The sequence below is a fragment of the Biomphalaria glabrata genome, chromosome 10, assembly GCF_947242115.1.
Source record: "Biomphalaria glabrata chromosome 10, xgBioGlab47.1, whole genome shotgun sequence".
Taxonomy (NCBI): Eukaryota; Metazoa; Mollusca; class Gastropoda; family Planorbidae; genus Biomphalaria; species Biomphalaria glabrata.
In genome coordinates, this window is record NC_074720.1 from 34,655,038 (window position 1) to 34,667,614 (window position 12,577).

The window sequence follows — 12,577 nt, forward strand, 5'->3', positions numbered from 1 at the left end:
TCCGGAATAGGAATGGCATCAATCAATAGTGACCACTCAGGGCTAGAAAAATACCCAGAATATAACTAGTTTGATACACAAAAATACCCAGAATGCCAAGTGGTACTTGCATATGTTGGTAGTGTTAATGTAACAAATTTTGTTTTATACAAATAAATATCTTTTAAAAAGACTACAGGAGTTTATCTAAAAGGTTAAGTAAAAATTGCCAACTTATAGCTCAATACCCAGAACCCTAGGAAACACAGATCTAGCTAATTACTCATGTTTTGTATAACACCAATATAAAAAACAACAAACAAAACAACAACAAACCCCTCCCCCCCAACAAAACAACAACTTCAATATCTTTGATACTGATCCAGCCAAAGACACATGCTGGGAGAGACATTCATCGTGGACGTCTAGTTGATAACAGATCTTCAGTGAGACTCAGATTTGTTAAATACGCATAGCTTTTAAAACACATAGATTCTGAATTGTAGAAGATACCCAGACCTAGCAAATAGAGAAGCTAGGTGACCGATCATTTTAGTCTTTATGATCTATAAAAGCCAATAAAGTAAAATTAAATATTGACATTTACTGAGCCAATGTCTCGAATCATGTATTTAAGCTGGATATCAAAGCATTAAATCCGTTTCTATGAGCGATGGTTAATGATGGTATCAATTGGCCAGCACAACCACAAACCACCTTCACTTTCAAAATGCCTAGTTCCCATTAGAGTTTGGTGAACTTAAATCCCAGTCTTCAAGGCGGATTTGAACTTGAGAACTCTTGAGTTCGAAAGCGTTACCCCTCGGCCACCACATCCCATACTTCTATAGTCATAAATTGTTGGGTTAATTCAGCCCTAACTAGCAAGTTATCAGCCTTGAGGCATGGGACTATTGACTAAAGTTGCATTGATGAAATCTTTTGTTGTGTGTGTGAATAAATATGTGTGTGTATGTGTGTGCTTTGTTAAAAATAGACAGACCTACGCGATAATGAATTTCAGCGCTGACTAGGTCAAATTTAGTTGGGCACAGGGTTACCAGAAACCCGCATACTCATAGAATGACAAATGGGTGGAAAAAAAACCCTTACAAATGAGGACACAACCTTACAAATGAGGACACAGCCTTACAATGAGGACACAACCTTACAAATGAGGACACAACCTTACAAATGAAGACACAACCCTATAAATGAAGACACAACCTTCTAAATGAAGACACAACCTGACAAATGAGGACACAACCTTATAAATGAGGACACAACCTTATAAATGAGGACACAACCTTATAAATGAGGACACAACCTTATAAATGAAGACACAACCTTACAAATGAAGACACAACCTTACAAAAGAAGACACAACCTTATAAATGAGGACACAACCTTATAAATGAGGACACAACCTTACAAATGAGGACACAAACTTACAAATGAGGACACAACCTTACAAATGAAGACACAACCTTAAAAATGGGAACACAACTTTTGAAATGAAGACACAACCTTTCAAATAAGGACACAACCTTAGAAATGAAGACAACCTTATAAATGAAGACACAACCTTATAAATGAAGACACAACCTTCTAAATGAAGACACAACCTTACAAATGTACCTTTAAAAGGAGGCAAATAAACCTTGACTAGACTTGAAATTGACTGAACTAATAGTAATAATTATAATATTTTAGTTTATAAAATTTATAGAGCGCTGTTATTAATATCACATTCAAAGACCGCATCGCAAACCAAGAGATTAGAGATAGGGTTACTGCAGCGATTGGACCCCACGATGACTTAATAACTGCTGTAAAAAAAAAAGCAAGCTTAAAATCCATGGCCATATTACAAGATCTTCGGGGCTCGCAAAGACCTTCCTTCAGGGAACAGTACTAGAAAAAAGAAGAAGAGGCAGACAGAGAAAGCGATGGGAGGACAACATAAAAGAACAAACGGGCCTGCCTTTGAAAGAGGTTCTAACTAGGGCAAAAGACACAGAGGAATGGAGAACGACGGTCAACGAGTCTTGCATGTTATCCCAACTGTCCAATAGACTAAGGGATAGGTAAAAGTAAAAGGTTAAAAAATATGATAAGATCAAGGCGCTGTGACAACACATACATGATAGCTAAAATGAAAAAACGTATCTGCTAAAATTTCAAATGGACAGGTCTTAATATTCATGAATGTAGTGACGCATGTTGTATGTCTGAGATCAATGAGAAGTGAGTTCCAAAACATTGGTTCGTGTACTGAAAAGCCCACAAACCGCAAATAATTTATTTGATAAAACTTTTCAGTAAAATATATATAAATAATAGTTATCGATTCGGGCGTTTCAGCTTGATGGCAAGAATTTCCATGACCACGCAAAACCAGTTGCGACCTGCATACTTTGCCGCACTAAATGTAGACAAAGCCCTTGTCCACTTCAGCCTTCCATTCGTCTTCAGCGCCTTTTTTTCGTCCTGGGCTCTTCTTTAGGTGCCAAATGTGTGTAAAAACGTACAACTACTTGATTAAGTTTCTCAGAAAATTGTCTCTATTCATACAACATTCTTGAAGTACTAGACGCGGGACTTTCTTTTCAGATTGTACTTGGTGACAAGAATAAGTCTCTCCCCTGGTCTGTATTCTACTGTGTGGGACAAAGAAAAAAAAACCCAGATCCTTCAAAGTTTGCGTTATGCTCGGGAATAACACAGAAAAACCGATGACAGAAAAGCTTTGAGTTACACTTTTCTTTTGAAACGAACACCAGTGCCGGCCTTTGATAATTGGAGGCCCTAGTAAATATTTAATATTACGAAAAATACAGGGGTCCCCAAAGAGGTCAAGCCCACCGGGCCCCAAAATAAGGGCAAATTTCTAGCTACGCCACTGCCCCTCACATATATATTTTTTTATGGTGGTAGGTACAATTGATAGTTTGTACTTAATAGTTTTTGTAATTCGTACTGAAAATATTGAAATCTGCCAATTTACCAAAATTACTTGTCAAATAGATGTCCCATGATAAAAGGTTTATTCCAACTCTGTCCGTCTGTCTATCTGCCTGGTAAAAAGTTTGCACCGTTATCTATCCACCACCCATTATCGGATCAAGTTGAAACTTTGCATTTTATTTCTTGTACCTGACAATCAAGAATCAATTTAAAAATTACCCAATTAGTTAATTAAATGGAACTTGACTGATGTGGTGCTATAGGTTGAATTAGTTCCCTTTTATACTTTGTTCTAAAATATTTGAACCTAACAATAGGTAGCTATGAAACCTTCTATTTTCATTAAAAACTTCGCTGGTTCAGTGGTTATTGTGTTGGCTTGAGGAGCCTTGAGTCCCCGAGCTCAAATGCAAGTCGCTCGATATGTAATCTTTACCCAGACATCCCTTTGTTTCTCCTAACATATTGATACAATAACACTTAATAGAAGCTTTTATTTTTTTTATAGTATTTTTTTTTTGTTTATTTTCTTTTTTTTTAATGAATTATAAGATCATATGGGCAACAGACATAGAATTCATAGCCGGTAAAGGGGAATAAGTCGCGCATTCTGGAACTAACGATTCTCCAGGTCATTGAACTCTTTGATCTCACCATCTCCCGTCAATAAAATCAATAAGCAACAGCAACATTATTAAACATGTCCAATAATCTAATTTCTAAAAGATAGTAAAGATTTGAAATCAGCATTTAACTGACGGTTACGGTAGAGTGTGACGATGTCTGGTCAAGAGTTTATTACGTGATAACTTGACTTCCATTCTTTCCCGCATAGAATAAAAAAAGAAGGATAAAGATTTCTTATGTATAATTTATTTTTAGGCAAAATAAAAGTAGATTTATTTCAAGCCATTGTCACCACAACTAGTTCACAATTGTTCTAAGGGTAAGAGGAAAAGATAACTCCTATAGCCCGCACTAACTACAAATTACAAAAAAAAAGTAGTGTAAATATTACCTTGGTATAATAAGAACAACAATGAAAATACTCCTAAAAAATGACAATATCTTCTTAATATAACTTATAGACCGATTGTTTGTGGCCAACGAGCTGGTAATTCTTTCCTCAACGATACACAGCAACTGTCAAATTTCTTGGGAAATGGTTAGAGATGTTCATAAGATCCGTGTCCAGGTTTTTGAGCCCACCCAGGCTCCACGAAGTTATGAGTGAAATAGAGGTATTGTAAAAAGACAATATCTCCTCCATATAACTTAAAGACCGATTATTTTCTCTTAATAACTAAGGAATTAAAAAAAAATGGATTATGGAAGTATTTGTACAATACCTCGAATAAGCTTGTATCTTTGTGGAACCTGAAACCATAATAAATAAGGAATGTGATGTTGCTTATTCAGGCTGTCTTGAAGTCAACCAATTACTCTGCAATCGTTTGGGTGTAATTGTTCGGGTGTATTACGTGTAGTTGACCAACAAGTCAGACAAAAACAAGTACATCTGTTTTTAACAAGTGAAGAGATGTAGTCAACACTGATGAACAAGTTCACATGGATTTATTCTGATAAAAGGCCACAGTAGAAGTCTCTGTCACTAAACACGTCGTTACCCTGGAATGTTATATCGCTAACTGATTTTCCGGTCTCTAACCCAACATATCCCAAACGTCACTAGTCCCGTTCAATATGCGTCTACTATGGTGCGTCGCTAAATAACTAAAATAACTAACCTATATAAATAAGGTGTCTAACAGATTCCTCCCCCCCTTGAAAAAAAAAATATGTCAATATTTTTCCACTACTGTCAAGTCTTACAAGGGCATTTTCAATTTAAGGGGAAGACCACAAACATAAAATCTTGATCTCTTCATCTTGACATCTTCATCTTGACAGTTCCTCATATTCATGTCAATGTTCATAACAGTTCATAACATTCCAAAATCATCTTCATTAGTACACAGTTCATCATAAAAGAAAATGTGGCATCTTATGGGCACGTCACACGTCACAAATGTTCTTCACTGGCAGTAATCTGATAAAATACAACATTTCAAAAAACAATTATATACTTTATTTACACATTCAATAATTTTTTTTTCTTACCACCCTTTTATACGCTTTTGTCCATTTTTCTTTTATACTCACCCTTTTCCATAGAACTAACTTTCGTCAATCGATTCACACAAGAAAAAATATCCATACTTACTTTTAAATGCTTAATATCAACTTTACTTATCTCCCTTTTCCATAACATATAAATGGTGTCAATATATTAATATATATTACATATTCAATATAATCATAGTTTATTTACAAAATTATTTCATTTCAATGTCATTCTAGACAATAGATCAGCTACAATATTCACAGATCCACTAATAGCTTTCACTTCAAATTTATACTCCTGTAGTGCTAAGAACCATCTATAAACACGACTGTTTTTCATGCTCTTTTGTTGTATATACTGAATAGGTTTATGATCAGTTAATAATATGAATTTCCTTCCTATTAAATAGCTCTCTAGCTTAGTAATTACCCATATTACAGCTAAGGCTTCTCTTTCAATGACACTATATTTTTTCTCTGCCTCTGACAATTTTCTGCTTACATATAATATAGGATGTAAGTTATCATAGTTCTGCATTAAACAACCACCAATAGCATTACCAGATGCATGAGTTGTGACATAAAATATTTTGTCTTTATCAGGTAGTCTTAATATTAGTTCATGATTAAAAACATCTTTAATTCTGTCAATAGCTTTCACACATTCCTCATTACAAACTACTTTTTGAGGTTTTCCTTTTTTAAGTAAGTCATTTAATGGATTCACTATTTCTGCTAAGTTCTTTATAAACTTTCTGTAATAATTTACTATTCCCAATATGCTTTTAATTTGTCTTTTTGTTGTAGGTATTTCAATATTAAGTACTTTCTTTATGTTATCTTCAATAGGGCTAATCATGTTGTTATTTACTTTATGTCCTAAGAAAATTATTTCCTCCAATCCTATTTCTACTTTTTCTGCTTGAATTGTAAGTCCACTTTCTTTTATTATTTTGAACACTTCTTTTACATCTACCAAATGTTCCTCCCAACTATTATTAAAAATACATATGTCATCCAAATAGCAAATAACATTTTCTTTGTTTCCAATTATCATGTTCATCATTCTATTAAATGTGGCAGGTGCATTTACTAATCCAAAACTCATATAATTCCATTGAAAAATACCATATGGTGTTACAAATGCTGTGTAAGGTTTTGCATTTTCTGTTAAAGGTATTTGCCAATAACCTTTAGTTAAATCCAATTTAGTAAAAAATTTTGCTCCATTTAATTTATGTAAAATATCCTCTATATTTGGCATTGGATATGGGTCAAATTCTGTGATGTTGTTAAGTTTCCTATAATCAATACATAACCTTATATCTCCATTCTTCTTTTTGGCTATCACAATTGGTGAAGCATAAGGAGATGTTGATGGCTCAATTATACCTGATTCTAGTAAATTGTCTATTTCTTTCTTTACTTTGTCTTGTAAATGTAGCGGTATTCTATATGGCTTAAGCTTGATAGGTTTTGAGTCTGTTACTTTAATGTCATGTTTAATAATATTAGTTTTTCCTGGTATGCTGGAAAAAATTTCTTTGTATTCCTGTATTATTTTAGTTATGTCTTTTGACTTTTCCTTAGTTAAATTATTAAGATTAATCTTTTGCCAAGTTTGATTCTCTTTTGTTTCTATTACAGGTATTTCCTTAATATCATTTTCATTATGATTTTCATTTGTTATTATCATCAAGCATTCTTCTCTTTCTGAAAATGTATTTTCTATTTCCTCCTGAATGTTTTGTATTAACTCATCTTCTCTATCATGATACAGTTTCAAATTATTTATGTGATATGTTTTAATTTTCCCATTTATTTCAATTTGATAATTCACATCACTAATTTGTTTTATCACCTTAAATGGACCTTTCCATTGTTTACCAATTTTATTTTTCAGGTCATTTATCAATATTAATACATTGTTTCCTACTTCTAGTGTTTTCAATTGTCTTTTCTTATTTAGATTCTCATGAGCACTTTGTTTGTACTTCTTGTTGTTGTTATATGCTTGAGTCCATATTTCTTTCAATTCTGTTGTGATTGTTGTTTCACTGTCATTATTTAATTTATTCTCATTGTCTATTAGATTTTCTTTAAAAACATCTAATTCATCTCTGGGTTTTCTTCCATGTATTATTTCATATGGTGAAAATTGTGTTGCGTCATGGATGTTGTTTCTATGAGCAAATAGTACATAGTTAATGTAATGATCCCACTTGTTCTGATTATTCTGAATTATTTTTGTTGTGATCTTTTTAATGAACCACCATATCGTTCACATAAACCATTACTCTCCGGGTGATAAACCGAAGAGTATATGTGTTGTATATTGTATTGTTTAGTCCATTTCTTAAATTGTTCTGACTTAAACTGAGATCCCTGATCACTCAATATAATTTTAGGTATACCATGTCTTGTAATTACTTTTTGAGTTATGGCATTAATGATATTCTCTGCACTTGTATTTGATAATGGGATTGCCTCTGGGTATCTACTAAACATGTCTATTACTGTTAGAATGTATTTGTTATTATTTTCAGTTTGAATTAAAGGACCTATTAAATCAATAGATACTTTCTGAAATGGTTCTGTAGGTTCATCCATTTCTTGAATAGGTGCTTTATTCACTAGACTTTTGTTAGATCTCTTTTGACATATGTCACATGAGTTTATGTATTTATTGATTGTTGCTTTCATTTTGGGCCAAAATACTTGTTTTGACAAATTCCTATAACATTTCTTTACTCCCCTATGTGCTGCTAAATTATTATCATGTGTCATGATTAAAACATCTTTCCAATATTTCTGTGGTAAGACAAGTTGTTTTATTTTCTTGTTATCATTACTTGTTTGTCTAAATAATATTTTATTCTCTATACAAAATTTCTCCATTGGATTATTATTGTTTTTATCTGATATTCTTGAATAAATTTTTCCAATAATATTGTCATTCATTTGTTCTAATGCAAATGTGGGTGTTGTTTCTTTTTCACTTTGAGATATTTGTGTTTCAAGACTATTTTGTGTTTCATTTTCTATCTCACTTTCCTTAACATCTGTATTTTCTATTTGTATTACATTACTGGTTTCTTTTTCTTCATCCTTACTTATTACATTTATTGTATTTTCCTGTTTCTCATCTTGTTTATCCATTGATCTTGTTATTACCATACTTGTTATATTTTGTGTTTCTATGTTTTCATGATTTTGTCTTATGTTTTTGTATTTGTTTTGCCAGTCTTCTAATTCTTTTCTTGAACATTCTTTAACTCCTTTTATGTTTCCTACTAACATATCATATCTCATTTCTGGTATTGCAATGCCATCACAATAACCAGTGAAAAATGGAGTTTCAATGTACACCCTTATAGCTTTAAATTCCCTTACAGTGCCATCTGCTAATTCTACTTTCCTAGTAAACCCTTTATACCAATGAGGTTTGACAAATTTAGTTTTTACTGCCAAAGTGTTACAACCTGAATCCCTGATTAATTCCACCGGAATTCTATCTACAAACCCTGGGTACACTGCAAAATTGTTCCTATTTCCTTCCATGAAATATACCCTATCTGCACCTTTATTTTTGTATTCCCTACTGTAACTCCTATTTCTATAATTTCCCCTGTCATTCCTATCTCTACTCCTATATCTACTGTTATTTTGTTCATTGTATCTATTTCTACTTCCAGACCTACTATTCCCTCTTCTACAGTTAGCTGCTATATGACGTTTTCCTTGACATTTAAAACAGATTATTTCACTATATTTTCTATTTCCACTATTTGATCTGTTTCTATTTCTACTTCTATCAACATTTTCTTTGGTGTATCCTATTAAATCTACTTTGCTCTTATCCTTATCAGAAAATGGTTTATTTGGATATGCATTTTTGTATACTCTCATTATTTCTGTTATTTCATCTATAGTTTTTGGGTTTCTTTCTCTAATAAAAGATTGTAATTGAGGATCACATTTATTTACAAAGTTGTCCACTAAAATAAAATTTTTTAATCCCTCATAAGAGTTTGTCACTTTTTCTAATTTTACCCACTTATTGAAAAAATCCTTTTCCATATTAATGGTAGTTTGGGGTTCTATTCCTAATGATGGTATATTGTCAAAGTATTTCTTTCTAAAAGTTGTAGCATTATGACCATAGGCATTCAATAACTCTCTTTTTAAAACCTGATAGCTATCATCAATATGATGGTCATGATTTTGGCATATTGTTAGAGCTTGACCATGAACAAAGTCTATCAGTATTTCAGACCATTCTTCTTCAGGCATATTAAATGTAGACATTTTTGCCTCATATCTTTTCAGAAAATCACCAATAATGTCATCCTTCTGTTCATCAAAACTTTGTATCTTTCTCTTTAGCCATGTCTGCGAATTAGGGTTGTCTCGTTGAGTGGTATAATTATTTGAGTTATTTGTGTTATTTCCTTGTTCAGTTTGGGCTCTGGCTAGTGCTGCATCCAATCTCATCTTCTCCATTTTAGCTTCATGTTCTCTAATCTTTTCTCTCTCTTTGTCTTGCCTTTCTTCTTGTCTTTCTATCTCTTGTCTTTGACGTTCCGTTTCTTCCTTCACAACTTGCTGTACATAAGCTGCTAAGTCCTTTCCTTTTAACTCCATGGCCTTTCCATCCTGCATAGCTGTTTCCTTAACCTCCTTAAGGTCCACATATGATGATGTAGCCATTGTGTTTTATATTTTATATATATTTTACTTAGCCTATATTGGTTATGGCTATACTTTAAAAGTTTTTACACACTTTTATACCAGTTTTAAGTGTTATGTCTCTATCTATAGATTTAGTAAATGAGTAAATCTAGTCTGAGTTATATTCAAATCTGTATATTAGGTCTAGTATCACACAAATTTAAATCTAGTATATTATAGTATGTATAATAATACCATTTAGATCTATAGTTATCAAGAGCACTATGACTTTTAGATCTAGTATGAATAACTATGATCAATTTTAAAACCTGGTATGACTGAAGTCACAGTGAAGTGTTTAGAGTAAATTCAAAGACTGTCTAGAGTCTAGATCTAGAGTAGATTATGGTTCTATTTAACCATACGGAACAAATATGTGTATACAATGTCAAATATATCTTCAACAAGATATATATATCTAGAATGTACTACCTTCATTCATTTTTCAATTAATAATATTTCAAATTAGAGTCTAGATGATTTAATTGTACCAAAGAGGTGTACAACAATTTGCAGATCTAAATTTAGCCAGACGATAGTGTTTGACTACATAGCCAGTTTCGGCATTATTCTCATGGCAAAATCATATTTGATTTTAACCGCTCAAACTAAAAATTATTTTAGTCTGATTCACAATGAAAGAATCCTACCCGCACTTTCTATCATTAAGTGAAAAAAAAATACAGATCTAATTAAATTAATAAAAATAAATAATTTAAAATAATATAAACAAATGAAATAATTAAATGAGACTATCGCTATGGGTTGGGATATGACAATATGGCACACAATGATGACGTCACGAAGTAACCAGGCAACAACGGATATGACGTTTACACAAACAAAACAAATTACAACTCTAAACGTATAATATAGCTTTTCATCTAAATTATGTCTTTACCCCGAACGGGTTTAAGGCTTCAGCACCACCTGAATTTACTCAGGCTAACATACCAAATTTAGACAAAATCTATTTCTAAGGGCAATCTAAACATATACTAATAAGAAAAATGGCACTTAGCTTTTGATAAGAAAGATCCCTTTGTTCGGACTCCCGAATATGCTAGATCACAACAAATTCCACTGCCTCTCTTCCAGTTCTGACTCTGTTCTCCGGTGCTACCAGTATCCCACGTAATGCCACAGATGTCCTGATATGCCACAGCAAAATGTTCCAGTTTCTTTGACGACTGTTGATGACCGTATGTGTAGTTCCGACGACTTTGTGTACACAGTTACTGACGAATAGGTTAACGGTTCTTCTGGCGATGACTTGACTTGTGTAGATGACTACTGACAAATAACAGTCTCTTGACGGCAACTTGATCTGGACGACTGACGAATAACGAATTTCTTGACGATGTCTTGATCTGGACTGACGAATAACGGCTTTCTTGACGATGACTTGATCTGGGCTGACGAATAACGACTTTCTTGACGATGACTTGATCTGGGCTGACGAATAACGGTTCTCTAAGAATAGTTCACAGCTTCTGCTGCTACTCTGGTAGTACGACGAAGTTTGCTGTTGTACTCTGCTTCACTAGACCAAACTGTCCAATGTAGACTAGGTGAGACCAAGGTCACCTCCGACGACTTTCCGTTAAACGATTAACGGTTTTTAACGAAATTAAGTGGATGTAGCTGTTTCCACAACTTCAATATCAGCACGTCTAGATATCGTCTAGACCGACGAATACTAGATAAATCAATGTTCAGTTATGATATATACAACTTTACTAACCTTCCAAAGGTTAAACACAGTGACCGTTATAAAAGTGGCAAGCAACCGGTTCAATGAGCAAACTGCTCCACAAGAATCTCTCCAAGGGTAAGACGACAGAGCGATTTCGATTTAGTTAGCTACCAAACTTGTAGTACTCACAATACTTCTGACAGCGGGCAAACTGTCCTTCTCGAAACTGACGAGGTAAAACTTGATACTCGATGTGGCTCCTACGACGAAGAAAAAATATGTCCAACAGGTTCACTAACGATCTCTCACCCGTTATGAATGAACGGTTTCTCTGGTTGTAGGTCGATTCAGCATATGACGATCAGGCTTGCTTTGATAGTATACTGGTTAAGTAGACCAGACGTTGCGATGATTACGGTCCTGACGAAGGTCACCCTGAGTTAACGGCTCGTTGAACGTGCGATCAAGAACATGTAGATCTAGAACAAAGTCACTCTGCGATGATGCTGTGTTCAGCCGTACTCCGATGAAATCTTATATCTTCGAGTGCACGACCCTCACCTGAGTAAACGTTCTGCTTCGAGGTCCGGTTCGATGTTCAGCTTCATCAGGGGTCCGGCTTCGAGGTTCGGGGTCGCCACTGTGATGTTGCTTATTCAGGCTGTCTTGAAGTCAACCAATTACTCTGCAATCGTTTGGGTGTAATTGTTTGGGTGTATTACGTGTAGTTGACCAACAAGTCAGACAAAAACAAGTACATCTGTTTTTAACAAGTGAAGAGATGTAGTCAACACTGATGAACAAGTTCACATGGATTTATTCTGATAAAAGGCCACAGTAGAAGTCTCTGTCACTAAACACGTCGTTACCCTGGAATGTTATATCGCTAACTGATTTTCCGGTCTCTAACCCAACATATCCCAAACGTCACTAGTCCCGTTCAATATGCGTCTACTATGGTGCGTCGCTAAATAACTAAAATAACTAACCTATATAAATAAGGTGTCTAACAGGAATTAAAAAAAATGGATTATGGAAGTATTTGTACAATACCTCGAATAAACTTGTATCTTTGTGGAA